The following is an 18975-nucleotide window of genomic DNA, read 5'->3' as shown; positions in this document are numbered from 1 at the left end:
AAAAAAAAGTCTGGTTGTGGTGGTGCATGCTTTTAATCCCAGCACTTGGGAGGCAGAAGCAGGCAGATCTCTGAATTTGAAGCTAGCCTGGTCTACAGACTGGCAGAGTTTCAGGACAGTCAGGGCTACAAAGAGCCCTTTACACTGTCCAGAAAAAAAAAAAAAAGTTTTGTTTTGAGTGCAGACCCGTGTGTGTGGGTTGTTTTTTATTTAGTTGAGGGAGCATCACTATACAACATCCTTCAGGCCAGAAAGGCCTATGGAATCTTGATGACTCTTGTGTATTTAGGGGGGGGGACTGTCCTGTATCTGACCTGCACTCGCACAGTGATGTATGCTATAATACACACTAGAAAGTGTAATAAATGTTCTTTCAATTAGAGTTTGGCAAATAAACTAGCCATCTGACTTAAGCTGAGACTGGAGGTGGTAGATATTACATGCATTATAATTAGTGTCAACCATAAGATTTAATACCTAAGCAAGCTTATTAACATGCTTAGGGCTTAATGGATGTCAGTAGCTCCTTTATTCCAAAGACAACAATACTCATTTGCTAACATTTGATAGTTTCTCACAATCTACTCACCAGTAAATAACTTAATGTTACATAATTACCTATAAAAATTAGGCTAGCCAGGTTGGTGGTATGAGTGTTTAATTCTAATACTCTGGATGAAAAGTCAGGAGGATTTGAATCTGTCCCTAAATTACCACATGGACTTTCAGATTCTTTACTATTTTACTAGTTAAGTTTGAAATTGCAAAAATAGGTGCCAGATGGTGGTGGCACAAGCCTTTAATTCCAGCACTTGGGAGGCAGAGGCAGGTGGATTTCAGAGTTTGAACCAGCCTGGTCTACAGAATGTTTCAGGGCAGCCTGAGAACCTTGTCTCAGAAAAACAAAACAAAACAAAACAAACCCCCCAAAACCCAATTTAATAATAGGCAAAGAATAGCCAGGCGGCGGTGGCACATGCCTTTAATCCCAGCTCTTGGGAGGCAGAGGCAGGCGAATTTCTGAGTTCCAGGCCAGCCTGGTCTACAGAGTGAGTTCCAGGACAGCCAGGGCTACACAGAGAAACCCTGTCTCGAAAAACACAAAACAAAACCAAAAAAAAAAAAAAAAAAAAAAAAAAAAAAAAAAAAAAAAAAAAAAAAAAAAAAAAAAAAAAAAAAAAGGCAAAGAAGATCAGTTGGACATTTAGTTGATATTTTTTTTAATGAAAACAATTATGTTAGGGGCTTAGTAATTCAAAGGGTATGGGACAGAGACAATGCTGTGGGCTTTCTTGTAGATACAGATTAGGTTTCCCATAAGTTTACCAAATCAAGAGTCCTAGCCCAGCACAGTAGCACATACCTTTTACTCCTAGCTCTCAGGAGATAGTCAGGTGGATTTCTGTGACTTGGATGCCAGTTTGGTCTATACAGCAGCTCCAGGCTAGTCAGGGAGGTACAGTGAGACTCGGTCTCAAAAAACCAAAACCAAAACCAAAACCATCTAGAAAAAGCATTCACCTCCATACATCGAAAGATTATGAAAAGAGATGATGGAGATCTACAGCAACCTTATGAAATATACTGTGTAATAAATAGAAAGTACAAAGACATCTACATTTGAAAAAGGATACAAACAAGAAAGATGTTTGGATTAGGAAAAGCACACACAGACTATTAGGTGCAACAACGACTTCCAAGATGAGGACATGTCACATAGACATGGTGTCACACATGATCAATCCCAGCACCGGTAAGGTTGAGGCCTGGCTACATGGGATACTGTCTTAAACCCTTTTGGCAGGTTGGGGATACTCAGTGGTAGAGCATTCAGGTGGTAGTGCACACCTTTAATCCCCGCACTAAGGTGGAGGCTGGTGGATCTCTATGAGTTCGAGGCCACCCTAGTCTACAGAGTGAGTCCCAGGACAGCCAGGGCCACCCTGTTTTGGCAGGGGTAGGTGGGTGGGTGGTGGTGGTGGTATTATGAGGCCCTGTGTTTACTCTCTAGTACCATGGTGCAATGGGGGGAGGGGGGAGAGACAGACGGACATTTCATCAAAATATATTTTAACCCCCATCAAATAGAAACAGGCAAAGGATTTGAATAAAGATAGACAGATATATAAGACCCACAGATGGCTTATAAAAACAAAGCTCACACCTTAACTCCAGTACTCAGGAAACAAAGGAAGAGATTTCCTCTGCTGAGTCTTGGCCTACCAGAGCCACAGTGTTATTGTATTAAAAAAAAAAAAAAGTCTATAGCAGCATTTAAAGTAAATCTAACATCCATTAGAGAAATACAAACCAAAGTCACAATAAGACACCAAACCACACCCTCTAGGAGAGCTTTAGTAAGAATGTAGAGAAACCAGAACCCTCACTCATCAAGTGTGGGAAAGTAATATGCCACCAACTGCTTTATAAAACATTAGGGCAGGCCTTTAGTAGTTTAAATAAAGACTATCATTTGGCCCAGCAATTCTATCTCCTAGGTATATGCTTAAGAAATTAAAGTGTATGCCTCCATATGCCCAGGTATGGAGTCATGTGAGAATTCTGAGTGCTTGTGAGCACACTCCAAGAAAACAAGAGTCTGTGACCTCAGTTTCTTTAAAACTTGGAATTGTTCCTGGAAAATATTTTCATGCTCTGCCTAGGTGTAGGACAGTGAATTTACTTCAAATTATTCATTATTGTTTGTTGTTGTTATTCAATTAAATGTTTTGACTATCCTTTATATGCTTCTGGAAAAAACATTTATGGAATGTGTGGCTTATTCTTGTGATTGTATACAGCTAGAACTCAAGAGAACTTTACTCAGGTGAGTTTTCTTAACCCTCAGAGGTTTTTGAGTCTACTTAAGGCTCTGAATACAGCTGGCTATTGCATGAGAGTTTAGTTGGCCTCCTCTATTGGCTCCATTTCCTGGAGGGAAAAAGCCCAAGTGAAGCAGCAGGCTCAGCCTAGGCTACTGAGGAAGACACTGACTGAAAACTACCAAGATAATAATTTCAACACTTAGGAAGTTTAGTCAAGGGGCATAAGTTCATAGCCAGTCTGTGCTACATAACAAGTGCCAGATCAGCCACAGTTACATAGCAAGAGCCCAACTCAAATAAACAAAATCCCCAAATAAAAACAAAAAACTAGCCAGGTGCTTGTCATTTGAGAGCATGAGGACCTAAGTTCCATCCCCAGCACCCAAATAAAAAGCTGAATGTGGTGGCATATGCTGTCATGCCAGCACTGAGGTAATGAATCCCTGGGGCTTGTCAGTCAGTCTAGGATAGTCAGAAAGCCCCACATCCTGGTGAGATCTTGTTTAAAAACAAAACCAAAAAACCAGGGAGGGATTGGCCATATGGCTCAGTGGTTAGGAGCACTGGAAGAGTCTTTTTAGTTTGAGCACTCACAATTACAACTCCAGTCCCAGGGGACTAGCTGCTCTCTTTTGACTTCCTGAGCACAACACACATACAGTGCCACAGGCATACTTACTTGCAGACTACCCACCTACCCAAGACATACAAATTTTAAAAATAAAAACAAAAGACAGGGTCTGTGGTGGCCCACACCTTTAATGCTAGCACCTAGGAGGTAGAGGCAAGCAGGCCTCTGTGAGGCTGGTTTAGAGTTCCAGGACAGGAGGACTACAAAGAAAAATCCTGTCTTTAATTCCCCCCAAAACAAACAAAAACAAGTTCTAAGACAGCCAGAGCTACACTGAGAAAACCTGTCTGGAAACTTTTTTTGTTTTTTTTTTTCAAGACAGGGTTTCTCTGTATAGCCCTGGTTGTCCTGGAACTCACTCTATAGACCAGGCTGGCCCCGAACTCAGAAATCTGCCTGCCTCTGCCTCCCAAGTGCTGGGATTAAAGGCGTGCACCACCACTGCCCGGCTGCTAAGTTTTTCTTAATAAAATCCTAAAAATAATTTTTTTTTTTTTTTTTGCGCCAGGTATGGTGGCACAAATTTTTTTTGTTTTGTTTTTGAGACAGGGTTTCTCTGTGTAGACCAGGCTAGCCTCGAACTCAGAAATCAGCCTGCCTCTGCCTCCCAAGGCGTGTGCCACCACTATTGAGTGTTTTTTTTATTTTATTTTTTATTCTTTTAAAACTTTTTGATGACTGATGTTTGGTTATATTTTCCATTCTAATTCCATGTTTAATTTTCTTACCTTTTTAGATGCCCTTAAATATTTTGCCCATGATGTTTATTTTCCTATGGGTTAAACTGTTTTTCTTTTATTTGTGTTGGGGACTATACCCAGGGCATCAGAACACAAGCTAGGAAAATCCTGTTCTACCAAACATGTACTCAGTTCTTTTATTGAGAGTGGAGAAATTAGATAGGGTCTCTTTATATAACCTAGGCAATCCCTGATCTCACGATCCTCCTGCCTCTGCCTCCCGAATACTGAGGTTATAGGCCTTTGTTACCACAACCAGCTAGCATACAGTATTTTTTCTTGTATTTTCAGTAGGTGTATGTGTAAGTGCAGGTGCCTACAGAGGCTAGAAGAGTGCACTGTATCACCTGGATCTGGAGTTTATAGGCATTGTGAGTCACCTGATGAGTGCTGAAACTCTGGTGGCCTGCAAGAGCTGCACATCCTCTTAACTGGGGCCATCTCTCCAGTCCCTTGTTTTTATTTTTAATTTTTTATTCATTCTTTGTGAATTTCACATCATGTACCCCAATCCCACTCATCTCCCTATCACTCCTTTTCCGTCCTCTGCTCTTGTAACCTCTCCTCAAAAGCACACGCATGCGCGCACACACACAGACTCAAACCACCTTGTTGAAGCTGTAGTGTGTCACATAGAATATATACCACTTTGTCTACTTGCAAATCTTCACAGTAGTCAGTCAGTGGTTTGGTTTGAGGCCTCAGGTTTCTGCTATACTATCAATATTGGAATCTTCACAGGGACTCCTCTCCTATATCCTGTTGTTGCTCTGTGGAGACCCTGCAGCTTTGGATCTACAGGACCAGTTCCAGCAAGCAGTTCATAGATGGCATAGATGAAAGCTCCTAACCCAAAGCCCTGGATCTGGCCTGGATGTTAGCTGAGTTGGTCAGCCCACCAGCTCCAGCAGTGGCCCAGCTAGCTCATCCAATGCTGTAGTTGGTAAGAGGCAGGACTACCTTTTCTGCTTGCCCAAGGTGGAGAGGGGTGGAGAGGGGTTTGGGATGGGGGTACAGACCACACCTCAGGGCAGACCAATGGCAGGGCCAGCTCTCCCAAGTGCCCTAGTATGTATCTTTGAAACAATTTTTTGACTACTTAACAATTCATATTACCATTTTTATTTTACCAGGTTCATTGTTCGCCATTTACTTTTCTTTATTTGTAGTACTGGGGAATGAAACTCAAGGCCTCATTTCTGCTAGCTAAGCACTCTTCCATTGGTTTACAGCCCTTGATAGCTCTTTCAGAGCCTGTGGAAGTCAGAAAAGGGCATCAGATTCTTTGGCTGCTGGGAACCAAACTAAAGTCCTCTGAAAGACCAATGAGTGCTCCAAACCATATGCCATCTATTTCCAGGCCTTTAAGTCTTTGTAAATTAGGCTGCCTGCAAACTACAGACTCTCCTCTTTGACCTTCACATTAACTGACATGACAAGCCTCACCAAGCTTGACATTCATCCTTGTTTCTTATATTATCTTCTCTTGATACATTTTAATTTTACTATTAATTTAATGTACATGAGTTTATCGCCATTCACATCTACTAACAGAAAAGGAATGGGTCACGGATGTGCACACACAAAAACATCTGATGCTTGTATATGTTGTTCTACTTCTATGTAGGCTGAGAGAATCACAACAAACTATACTTGCTGCATGCCTCTTTGGAGACATAACCCTGGCAACAACTCACATAGCCCTTGGAGCAAGGGAAGAGCAGCATTTCCTACCATAGATGCCAGGATCATTACTGCCAACAGCAATCAGGATGCATTCCTAGTCCATAAGAAGCTGGACTTCTAAAGAAGTGAAGATGCAGGGCTCCTGGAAGGCAGATTGTTTATTTTCTTCTCATTTTACACACACACACACACACACACACACACACACACACACACACACACACACGTTCTGTTCTAGTGTATGTCTGTGCACCATACACATGCATGGTGCCCGCAGAAAAGGGAATTGGATCTCCTGAAACTGAAGTTATAAATAGTTATGAGCCATGATGTGGTTCTAGGAATCACACCTGGGTACCATGAAAGAACAGTCAGAGAGTTAACTCTCCAGCTCCCTGTTCTAACTTTAATTTAAGAGTATTTTCTCCCTTCCTTCCTCCTTCCCTCCCCCCTCCCCCTCTCTTTTGTATGTTTGTTTTTCGAGACAGGGTTTCTCTGTAGAGTCCTGGCTGTCCTAGAACTCATTCTGTAGACCAGGCTGGTCTTGAACTCAGTATTTTTTTTCCCTCTCATGAATACTGGACAGACAGACAGGCATAGTAAGTACCTCATGCCTGTAATCTCAGCTACTCAAGAGGCAGAGGCAGGAAGATCAGATATAGCATGAGTTCAAGGCTAGCCTGCATAAGATGAAACAGCTATCAAGATAAATTTTGAAATTTTATTATTAAAAAAAAGGGGGGGGGGCTGGCGAGATGGCTCAGTGGGTAAGGTCCTGAGTTCAGATCCCAGCAACCACATGGTGGCTCACAACCACCCTTAATAAGATCTGACGCTCTCTTCTGGTGCGTCTGAAGACAGCTACAGTGAATTATGCCAGAGTGAGTGGGGCCGGCAGAGGTCCTAAGTTCAATTCCCAGCAGCCACACACGATAGTTCACGGCCATCTATACAGCTACAGTGTATGCATACGCATAACATAAATAACGAACAAACAAACAAACAAAAAACAAAAAAAACAAACAAAAAAAAAAAAAGAAAGAAAAAAAGAAAGAGGAGGTCCACTGGGTTGGGAATATAGCCCAGTGTTAGAGGGTTCGCTATTTCAGGGTTCTAAATCTCCAGCACCACAAAAATAAGTAACCAACAGGGGTGGGGCTGACTAGGAACCTAGAGAAAAAAAAAATTTTTTTTTGGGGGGGGGAGGGGTTTCGAGACAGGACTTCTCTGTGTAGCCCTGGCTGTCCTAGTACTCACTCTGTACATCTGGCTGGCCTCGAACTCAGAAATCCGCCTGCCTCTGCCTCCCAAGTGCTGGGACTAAAGGCGTGCGCCACCACTGCCCCGCCAAATCTAGAGAACTTATTCCCATGTTACATAAGGTAGGAGAAGAGAAGATGGTTATATTTTAAAATTTAGATTTAGAAATATTTTTAAATAAAGATTTTTATTTACTTTATTTGAGTACACAGTCACAATCTTGAGACACACCAGAAGAGGGCATGAGATTCCATTACAAATGGTTGTGAGCCACTATATGGTTGCTGGGAACTGAACTCAGGACCTCTGAAGAGTAGACAATGCTCTTAAGAGCTGAGCCATCTCTCCAGCCCCAGATTTATAAATTTTACTAGATTTTTGTTAAGATTAATTTTTTCAATTAATGCTGCTTAGAAACCAGCCAACCAGTACAATTTAGGAGCTTATTGTCACTTTATGATCTCTTTGTTCCTACCTGAAATTCCTTACATATTATTTTCCAGCAGTGTCCTTTTATAGTGCTATTAAAACTTACAAAAACACAAAAACTTAAAATATGGTTTTATTATCTTTCTCCACTAATTTCAGCTCTTAAGAATTTTCATTAAAATTCAAATAGAATTATCTTCTGTTTCATTAATTTGCCTTGAAAGGCATTAATTTTTCTTCTGTGACTCCTTAGCTTTAGGTGCACTCTATTTTACCCCCAACCCCAACATGCACTCTTTTTTATTAGTCTACCAGTCTCTTCAGGTGTTAAATAAAAATAAATATTCTACCAGGCATGGTGATGCCTGTCTCTAATTCTAGTACTCAAGGAGTTGAAGTAGAAAAGCCCTGAGTTTGAGGCCATATTAAGTTCTAGGCTAGTCTGGGATATGCAATAAGACCTTGTCTCAAAAACAAAACAAAATCCACAAGAGAAAACTATTTTCATTAGTCCTTTTGGGGAAGCATTAAATTTCTGTCATAATGTTTGACACTACAAGGAAGTATTTACAAGAGCACCCTAAGAGCCAGACATAGTGAAGCACACCTGTAACGTTAGTACTTTGGGGAGAGGGGAGACTGAAATGGTAGAATCTGGAGTTTTAAAGGTTAGGTCGGGAGTGGGAGTGGGGTTGGAGGTGGGGGTCTGCAGAAATGGCTCAAGAGCACTGGTTGCTTTTCCAGAGGTCCTGAGTTCAATTTCCAGCAACTACAACCATCTGTAATGGCATCTGATGCAGACAACATAACCATACACATAAGATAAATATACATATACATAAAATATAATCTTTAAAAAGTCATGTATACACAGTATATTCTATGTATATAGCCAAGACTTATTTTCAAAATGGGGGTTGGTGGGGGAGACAAGCAAGCAAGCGGGAGTAGCTACAGGTTAGGTAGACAGTGCTAGATGGAGCATGCCTTTGATCCCAGCACCCAAAAGGCAGATCCAGGCTAGTCAGGGTTATATAGTGAGTCTGGCTCAAAAGATTAAACCAACAACAAACCTGTTTCATCATTAGTCTGTTTTATTCTTACTAGCTGTGTAATAAGCTATTTAATCTGAACCCCACCTTCCTCACATGTAAAATGGGTAATAGTTTAAGTACCTAGGGCTGAAGAGGTGGTTCAGCAGCTGAGAGCACTTGTAGTGTTTCCATTCCTAGCACCCACATGGTAGCTCACAACTACTGTGAGCTCTGGTTCCAGGATCCTACTCCACCCTCTGATCTTCGTAGCAGGCATGTGTAGACACACTCATAGGCATAATCTAAAAAGTCTTTTTTTAAAAAAAGATTATTTAATTTTTTTTTAAATAGCTATTTTTTTAAGGTTTATTTATTTATCATATGTAAATACACTGTAGCTGTCGTCAGACACACCAGAAGAGGGCATCAGATCTCATTACGGATGGTTGTGAGCCACCATGTGGTTGCTGGGATTTGAACTCAGGACCTTCGGAAGAGCAATCAGTGCCCTTAGCCGCTGAGCCATCTCTCCAGCCCCCAATTATTTAATTTTGTATGTGTGCTTTGCCTCCAGGTACTTATGTACATCCATGTGTGCTCAGTGCCTTAGGGAGTCAGAAGCGAGCAACAGAGACTTTGGAACTGAAGTTACAGACGCTTGTGAGCCACTGTAATGATGATGAGAATCTGGGTCTTCTGTAAGAGCAACTCTTAACAGCTGAGTCACATCTTCAGTCTTTTTTCCCCCCAAACAGAACTTGTAAAACAAGAGCAGCCTTCAACTCCTTGAACCTCTGCCTCTACTTCTCAAGTGCTGGGATCACAGCAACACAGCACTGGTGTTTACTTATTTGACAGGGGCTCACAATGTCTCCCTGGCTTGTCTGTAACTTGCTATGTAGACTAGTCTGGTCTCAAACTCACAGACCCCACCCGCTTCTGCCTCCTCTATTTACTTTTTTTTGAGACAGTCTCACACTGTAACCCAGAATGGCCTCAAACTTGGGGTAATTCTCTTGCCTCAACCTCCTAAGTGCTAGGATTATAAACATGAACTAATCAAACTCAGTTAATCATTTAGAACAATTAAGCCTCTAAAGGAAGGTACAAGCTAAAAAGCACAGGCCTTCTACCTGTAGGAGTGAAACAATGTCACAGAAAAATCCTGATCAATGGCTAGGACCTGCCAGTGTGGTGGCAAGACCTGAAAAGTCCTAGCTACTAAGGAAGCAGAGAGGTAGGCAGTCTGATCAGTTTATAAAAGGGTTGGAAATGTTAGTTGTTGCACTACAACAACAACAAAAAATTTAAAACCCTAATGTTTATAACACTCATGTCTAATGTTATAAAGGTTATCTGGTAAAAGTAAGGATGGCTCACCATTCACCATTTTAATCAAAAGGTGAACTGTATCAGAAACACTAGTTTATGCAACCAGGTATTAAAATTCAAACCCTTCAGGCAGCTGACCATGTACAATGGTACCAATTAAAGTCATTCTAACTAGAATTTTTTAGTTCTTTAGTTGAGCTTGCCATACCCACCCCCCATCTCACTATGTACCTATGCTTGGACTTGATCTCAGAGATCTGCCTCTGCCTACTGAGTACTGGGATCATAGGTATTTGCCACATTAGGCCCTATGTTTCAATTTTCAACAGCCACAGGAGTGCTGAGTTTCACAGAGTCCAGCCACCACATATAGTTTAATATTTATAAATGTACTTAGAACAATGTCTAGCATTATTAAATGACACATGCTTGCCAAATAATCTGTCAAGTCCCTGTCTTCTTGTCTTCTCAACTTTAAAATAGGTAAGAAGAAACCTGTTCCATTTCACACGATGTTATATGGAAATACTTTACAAAAAGATGTGAAAGCCCAAAAGGTGGCTGTACTCCTATACTCCTTCAAGTTCCATAATACCCATTAAATTGTTAACAGTACACATGGTGTAATTTCTATTAAAATGAAGGCAACACTATCTAGGGTTATAAAGTGATAAACCTGAATAAGATTTATTGTTTACTGGAGGGAAAACTTGGTATAAACTTACTTGGTTTATACTCAAAGAGGATAGAAATAACCTACCTCAGTTTGAGTTCTCAAGGACCAATATGCACAGCCTTTAACCATTACAATGAATCGCCATTCCCCCCATCCCCTAAAGAAACAGATAAATAGGGTATAATTTTTTTGAAAGTTACCTATCTTTGCGATACATATTTGTGAGAATGGTTTTGTTCAAGGTCAGTAACTCAAAGAGACTGTTCTCAACATCTGTCATTCACAAACCGGAAGCACTGAACAGCAAGTACTAGATCTCAATGAAGTCCTTGCATAGGCCTTTTTTCTAGTTGAAACAACCTACAGCTGAAATTTCAGACGCTACTTAATAAACCAACACCTATCAACTGCTCAAAGAGATGTGTGAAAAACGTGCTACCTTGATACAAGAAACGCTCAGCCAGCACACCGAAAATGAACGTTTACTGAAATGAGAGCCAAAGGCTGTTAGTAAACTGAAAACCAAATTCGTTGTAGGGTTTGGGGCTGCAAAATCAAGGAAAATAAGATAAACCAAGTCTTTTAGCACATATTAGAAAACTACCTCAGGCTGCTGCAATACCTTTTAAAAAAATTAACCTCACCAGAAGTCCTACTATCCTACCCTCTTTCCTTTCCCTGAGGTAACAGTGGTGGAGAATAAGCATATACTAACGAAAGGTAAAAAGACCAGTATCAAATCGTAAGAACTGAATGGGCCTTATCTAGCTAAAGCCTTGCTTGCGTGTTTCCAGTGCTCCCAAACAACGGCCCTATCTGGAGGACGTGATAAAGCTTAAAATAAAGGGATCGGGATGAAGAAATGGAAAAGGCTGAAAAAGATACAAGCCGTTCGACCGTTATAGAGTGCTCCCCTGGGACACCGCCAGCTTGCCAGTCCCCTTACTCCCCCAATCCCAACCTCGGCAGAACCGCGCAGGCGCAGCAGCAGGGGCAGCGCGTGGCGACGCGCAGGCGCAGAGTGGGTAGAAACAATGAGCTTTGTTGCCCAAGTGGCAAAGGGGAGGTGGGGGGGAAGCGGGGCGCAGGGGAAAAGGCACTGAACGGGGCAAAAAAAGAAAAAAAGAAAAAGAAAAAAAAAAAAGACTGAAGAACGCAAGAAAGTGCTATCCCAGCAACACTCGCGCGCCACAAAAGACCCGGATAGAGGGCTGACTGTGCAATCGAAATCATAATGAAATGAGAAAAATGAGCGACGGCCTTATCGAAGATAGATGGAGCCTGCCCCGGCTCATCCCTCAAACTCGGCAGCAATGGGCCAGGAACAACCGAGGTCAAACCCTGCTCGAAGGCCCACAGCCTAGGCGGCCCTTTCACCCCCTTCAGCCTTCTCCGACTGCGGCCTCTCGACCGCTGGGGCCGCCACGCCCTCACAACGGCCCGTGTGACAGGACCCCTCACCCAGTGCACGGCAGCGGGGACGGTAGCCAACGAATCCTGTCGGCCTCCGCGGATCTCCACAGGCAGCGCCGCTCCCCCGCTCGACGTGCGCTTTGCCCGCCGCCTCCCTTCTCCAGTCCAAACAAACACCCCTGCCCGGAAGTGACTTCACTTCCGTCACCGCCGGCCCCGCCCACCCATTCTGTCTTCGCCTCCCGGCTAGGCCAATAGAGGGCGCAAGAGAGAACGCGACTGCAAAGGTCTGCTCTGTGTTGGGCTCTTTCTTCTTCAGGAGCAAAGACCAACCTCGGGTTTTTCTAGTCCTGTTGATTCGCCAAGCCACACCAGACTGATGTGATTCTGTGGATATGGGAGCTGGGAAGTAAGGTATGCATATATGGCTTCAAGTATATACACCAAAAAGAACATCCAAATGACTCTAAATACACACACTGAAAGAACGAACTATGAACTGTCATTGAGATCCAGACATAAGCAAAAAAAAAAAAAAAAAAAAAAAAAAAAAAAAAAAAAAAAAAAAAAAAAAAAAGTAAAATCAGAGGCATACAGCAGATCCACAAGCACTCGATTCACACACTGGCAAAATACCAGCGGGTAGTTCCTATGCAGCCTGCAGAGCCTCTTTATAACCAAGACAGGAAACTTGCCAAGCAAGACAAAGAATTTCCACACCAGCAATTTCAGTACTTTGGTGAAGCAGAAGCAGGAATACAAGATTATCTTTTTGTGACAGATCTTGTCCAAAGGAAAAGGAAAAAAGGCCAGCAAGATGTCTTAGTGGGTAAAAACGCTTGCAGTGTGTGAGCTTTGTGACCCGAGTTCCACTACTAGGACATTAACGTCGGAGAGAGCACAAACTGCACAGATTTGTCTCTGATACCCATACATGCCATAGCAAATCAACCAACCAAGCCATCCCCAAACCCCACTATGCTTCAGCATAGTGGCCATATGCTCTTAGCCACATTTCCATGCTATCAACACTGGTTAGTTCTAAGATCTGTCTAGTAACACTAAGCAAGGTAAAGATGTGTGAGAAATTATCTGGGTATATTTTTAAGAGGACATATGAACCCCATTAAATCTTTCCTCTGATACTGGAATTATGAACTTGGAAACAAAATTTTAATCCTTAGAAAACTACATTTGGGGCTGGAGAGATGTCTCAGCAGTTAGGAACACTGACTGCTCTTCCAGAGGTCCTGAATTCAATTCTCAGCAGCCACATGAATGCTCATGACCATCTGTAATGATATGATGCCCTCTTCTGGTGTGTCTGTGTATTTTGCCGTTTTGTCTTCACTACCCTTCAGATAGCATTTTTACCCTGGGACAATCTTGGCGATAGATAGGATGTGCGAGCTACTCCTTCCCTTTTATTTCTAGCCAGTTAAAGTCTCACAGAAATTAACATGGGTCATAGTTCAACTACCCTACCTACATTTATAGAACTGCATACTAAACTGTTCTCATCTTAACCTCTCATCTGCAAGGAAGTGAACAAACCACTACACTGAAGTCCCACAATTATAGCCAACTGTAAGGGAAAATTTGACTTTGTTGCTGCTGAGCAGGCATATAGTTTTGAGAGGAAGATTGTTAAGATTTATCCACAGGATGCTGATAGTCCCTAGTAGTGGTGTGCAGACTATAGTAGTGGTGTGCAACTCTAACCTTGGTCCTCAGAAAACAAGGTAGAAAGAACAGAAACCGACATTTTTACATATTCTGTAATTGAGCTACCTATAACAAAATGTGTATGTCTATATATTTGCCAAATCTGTGTGGGAACCTTAGCAATGGATTTAAAAGCTGGTCATGAGCCTCCATGGGGTTTCTGGGAACTGACCCCGAGTCATCTCTATAGTCCCCTGAAAAGAGGGAAAAAACCCTGTAACCCATGTTCATTGTAAACTCATGGCAATCCTTTTGTCTTCATCTCTTGAGTGTAAGATTATAGGTAAGAGGCACCTCCCATTTGGCTAACTAACCCCAAAACTCCTAACACTTAGAAGGCAAACCTAATGGCACATGTCTAGAAGTTCTGGAGGCAAAAGAACACAAAACTCGCCGGGCAGTGATGGTACACACCTTTAATCCCAGCACTTGGAAGAGGCAGGCAGATTTCTGAGTTCGAGGCCAGTGTGGTCTACAGAATGAGTTCCAGGAATGCCAGGGCTACACAGAGAAACCCTGTCACGAAAAAACAAACAAACAAACAAAAAGCAAAAAACAAAAACAAAAACAAAACAAAACAAAAAAAAACAAACCATAAAACTCAGGCCTACTTTGACTACACTGCAAATGCATGGCCAACTCTGACACTTAAAGACCAAAACAAAAAGCAAAAAGTTATCTTAAGTGTTTGCTTAGCATGCTCTATTAGAGCTCAATATCTAAAACTGGCCGCAGAGGGTCATGAGTTACTAAGGACTACTTGGCAATTTAGTGAGACCGGTCTCAAAGCAAAAACCAGGGCCAGAGGTATAACTTAGTAGTTCAATGTGTGCCTAAGACACGTAAGGTCCTGGGTTAAATCTGCAGTATCTCACAAAAACACCCAATTTAAGCATGCTTGTCTAAAATCAGAAGTACATGACAAATTTTGCTTTAAAATTGAAAAAGCTGGAGAAAGGATGTAGCTTAGTTGATTGTCTACCATAGTCTCAACCTGGATGGGGCATGGTGGCAAACACTAACATTTGGGAGGGTAGAAGCAGGATCACCGTTTAGGTCAAGTTTAATATCCTCAGCTACACATGGATGGCCTGAGCCACACAATATCCCCAACCCCCTGCCAGAGATACTATCAACATACCTTTAAGCCCAGTACTCAAGAGAAAGGTTTCTGTGAGTTGAAGCTAGATTAGGTTACAAAGTGAGCTCCAGACCAGTCTCAAAACACCCCAAACAAAAACCTTGTTTCAAAAAGGGTAAAAGAGCCTAAGTATTCTTATTTTTAACCTATGAAAGTTGGGCAATACACCCTAAAACCCACCACTAAAGTCAGTAAGCCTATCTCTGAATAACTTAAGGATTACATTATTCAGTGCATTTTTTGGAAACAAGGTTCTTGATAGGTAGGTGGCTTACTAAATTTCTAGTAATGGTTCCCATGCCTCAGCCTTCCAAATGACCCATGTCCCTCTAATTGAAGTTTTTGGATGAGAGTGTCAGCATTTGAATCACTTAAGTGGTGGGTAATTCTGTAGCGTTTTTTCCTAGAAGAGATTTACACATCGGTATTTATGTATAGTTTCAACAAGTTTGAATAATAGCATAGATAGGTGATGACAAATGATGTGTGCAATATTGTAAAATGAAACAGTTGAGCCAGGCAGCGTTGGTGCAAGCCTTTAATTCCAGCACTTGGGAGGCAGAGGCAGGCGGATCTCTGAGTTTGAGGCCAGCCTGGTCTACAGAGTGAGTTCCAGGACAGCCAGGGCTACACAGAGAAAAACCCTGTCTTGGAAAAAAAAAAGACAGAACAGTTAATGTCTCCATTTTGCCTTGGCTTTCTACAGCTCAGTTGTTGATGAAAAAGATGGGTCAGATACCTATGATCACCAGAAAATTAGAAGTTACATTTAACCTCATAGGTCATTACATTAATAAGTATTTGAACTGCAATCTCTTCCATGGGTTCACATGGCATTACAATACAACTTAGGTGGCTCTCAAAGACTCGAACACGTTTCCAAGTACCAAGGACTGAACATTCTAAGCAAGAATTTTAAGACAGCTCTATACTTCCAGTCTGGGACACACATCTAAAATAGAGGTCAATTCATAACTTAGTAGGTAGGTAGCAGCTGGGAATTTGTATTTATAGTCAAATCTAATTTAGAGTGTAAAAAATCCTTCCATTTAAAAATTTTCATGGGTGGTAGTGTCATAGGCCTTAAACCTTAATAGAAAAAAGTCTATGATACATTCTAAATGAAGGGCATCATGTTTTTCAATCCAGATACCAGCCTAGAATCCCTTCTCCTCCAAATGTGAAGTTTCTATTTAGCTCTGACTGTCCTGGCTGTAGTCCAGGCAAGCTTCAAGCTTAAGGATTCCCTTGCCTCTGCCTCCCAGCACTGGACTGAAGGCATGCCACACCACATCCATCTTGTCTGCACATTTTTTAACTTCCAAAACTTTACTGTGAAAAATGCTTAACAGTTAAACGTTTCAATTTTCTTATTTGTCACATCAATATAAATGTAACATTCAAAAGATTGAAGACACAGCTCAATGGTTGAGTGCTTTTATTCATTACTCTCAAGCCCTTTGGTTGAATCTCTAGCATTGCAACTACAAAACACTCGTAAGAAAAAAAGGGAGGGGAGGAGGGTGGAAAGGAAATCTCATCCTTCTAGATAGTGAATAATCTTAAAAATCTTAGAAGCCTAGTATAGTCATGCATGCCTTTAATATCAGTACTTGGGAGGCAGACACAGGCCTCTGCTTTGGAAGTCAGCCTGGAATACATAAGGTCCAGCTACATAGTGAGAATTTGCCTGGAAAAAGCAAATAAGTAAATGAACAAATAAATCTTAAGAGGGCCATTAATACTCAGTGACTAAATACACTTGCCATATATAAGTCTGAAAGCTTGAGTTTGATCTGAGGAATGAACAGGAGACAAATAATCCCAGAAAGTTTTCCTCTGATCTCCACAAAGGTACATGTGTCCATATTCTCACATAAGAAGTGTCGGTGGCATATGCTATAGCTAGAAATTCCTCTTACCCCCGGACCATCTACACCACTCATGCTGGGATCAAATTGAAGCTTAACTTTGTACTCTCGCCAAAGGTGACATCTCAAAAACAAACTTTGTACTCTGAAGTACCAGAGTGGGCTGAATTACTGCACAAAACAAAATTGACTTCTGAGATATACAAGTACCACAAATATCAACAGGAACAACACTATGAGAACTCAAGCTTCCTAGCAATGAATAAAAAGGGATTGTAGAATAAACTCAATGCATCTCTTAAAACCTTCACTTACATTTGTAAAATAATAAGACTAAAGGCTGAAATAGCAGGAAATATGTTCAACATTATAGCAGATGTAAAAACAAATAATTCTTCTATAGACATAAACTAGATCTGGGGGAAGCAGGCATGTGACCAGATTTACAGAAGTTTGGGTAGGATTCTAAGTTTAAATAGTAGCAAAACAGGATCTGCATTCCAGACTGCATTCAACTCCTTGTGTTGCCAGATGATGACCTTAAACTTCTGATCTTGTCCGCATTTTCTGAGTTCTGGGATTATTAGCAGTATACTCCTGACATATGAGGCTTTGTGAACTCTATATAGTCCTTTGCCAAATCAAAATGAGCTGCATTTACAGGCATCTCAAAATTAAAAAAACATTTTCAAGTTGAGCAGTGGTAGAAATGTCTTTAACTCCAGCACTGGGGTGGATATCTGTGAGTTCCAGGCCAACCTGGTTTAGAGCCAATTCCAGGACAGTTGAGGTTATAAAAAGAAACCTCATTTCAAACAATCTAAAAATAGTGCTACTGATTCCTCACAAGTAGCTTATTTACAAAACAAAAGAACTAAACACCATCAAAACTACTATCAAAACAAAATGGGACATGACTTCTTTTTTTGTTTTTTTTGGTTGTTTTTGTTTTTCAAGATAGGGATTCTCTGTTTAAGAGCCCTAGCTGTCCTGGAACTTTCAGTCACACAGATCTACTCAACTGCCTAAACCACCATCATCCTGATAAAATCTGACTGCTTAAAGCCATAAATCAAGTTAAACTGTTCAAAGTGTTCCTCAAGTTACTAAATCCACACAATAGGTCATACAACATAAACTATCAATGCTGGTGGATATCATGTTTCCATGTGTATATGCACAATGTGTTTGTTTTTCTCCCCATGTGTTTGCTTTTGAGACAAGGTTTTATAATGTAGCCTTGAGTGGCCTGGAACTCTATATAGACCAGGAGTCTTTCCAATTCAAAGGCAAACCTGCCCCTGCCTCATAAGTGCTGGGAATAAAGATATAGGACACAATGCCTGGCCCTATCCACAGTTTTTTTTTTTTTTAGTTGCTGTTAAGATTTAAAAAAAAAAAGCCAGAACAAACAAAAGTACATAATTAGTAACAGCTAAAATTAAACTGAATATTGGCAAGGATTTTTTTGTGCACGTTACTAAAATTTTACCCAACAATATGTTAAAAAGATTAAATGTAAATATATATATATTTGTTTTTTAAGACAGGGTTTCTCTGTGTAGGCCTGGCTGTCCTGGAACTCACTCTGTAGACAAGGCTGACTTGAAACTCAGAAATCCACCTGCCTCTGCCTCTCAAGTGCTGGGATTAAAGGCGTGTGCCACCACTGCCCGCTAAAATGTAATTTTAATGCAACTAGGTCAGAGAGTTTGTCATTGATTTAAATTAAAGATGTTTTTGGGTCTTCTTATTACTCAACACACCAGACATTCCTTCTTGATTTTGAAGCAGCAACAGATAAATTTTTCCAATGTTATTTTCAATTCTATTGTTAAAGGCACAGATATCTCTGAATTTGAACTTTTGCAATTTCTTTATCCCCAGTATTTAAAACTGTAAGGTTAAAGAAAAAAAGTCTCATTTTTAGTTATGTAACAAGAACAAGAAATCCGTCAGCACAAGACCAAAATCTTTAGTAGTTTTTAGAACACCAATATAGACTTAAGAATAATTTGTTAAAGCATGCATAAAAATTTAACAGTGAATAAAAAGCCACAACGGACAAATATTTTGGTTAACATTCCAAACGTTTAACCAACCAATCAACATGGCCTAGGTTTTTTTTTTTTTTATTGGTATTCACTTCAGTAACTTGAATCCACAGATATAAGCAGTATATAACCAGAGAGAGTTACAAGTAAACACAGAT

At 41.0% G+C, this 18975-nt stretch overlaps 1 protein-coding gene across 6 annotated transcripts in view; it reads right to left on the bottom strand.

The window, feature by feature from the left end:
• Window positions 1–12211, bottom strand: part of Paip2 (poly(A) binding protein interacting protein 2) — a 19621-nt gene extending 7410 nt beyond the window's left edge. Inside the window, exons 1-4 of one of the 6 annotated variants that reach the window (XM_031365360.1) lie at window positions 12075–12197; window positions 10698–10770; window positions 8747–8916; window positions 1364–1444 (exon numbers count right to left, since the gene is read on the bottom strand). The gene's annotated coding sequence lies outside the window, so the exon portion shown is untranslated. Of the gene's footprint in view, window positions 1–1363; window positions 1445–8746; window positions 8917–10697; window positions 10771–11510; window positions 11630–12074 lie in introns of those variants that run through there. The other 5 variants (XM_031365362.1, XM_031365359.1, XM_031365358.1 and 2 more) reach the window with 5 other exon arrangements.
• Window positions 12212–18975: the final 6764 nt, after the last annotated feature.

The sequence above is a fragment of the Mastomys coucha genome, unplaced genomic scaffold (assembly GCF_008632895.1).
Source record: "Mastomys coucha isolate ucsf_1 unplaced genomic scaffold, UCSF_Mcou_1 pScaffold13, whole genome shotgun sequence".
Taxonomy (NCBI): Eukaryota; Metazoa; Chordata; class Mammalia; order Rodentia; family Muridae; genus Mastomys; species Mastomys coucha.
Note: the sequence above shows the minus strand (reverse complement) of the source record. Positions and strands in the feature narration are given on the sequence as shown.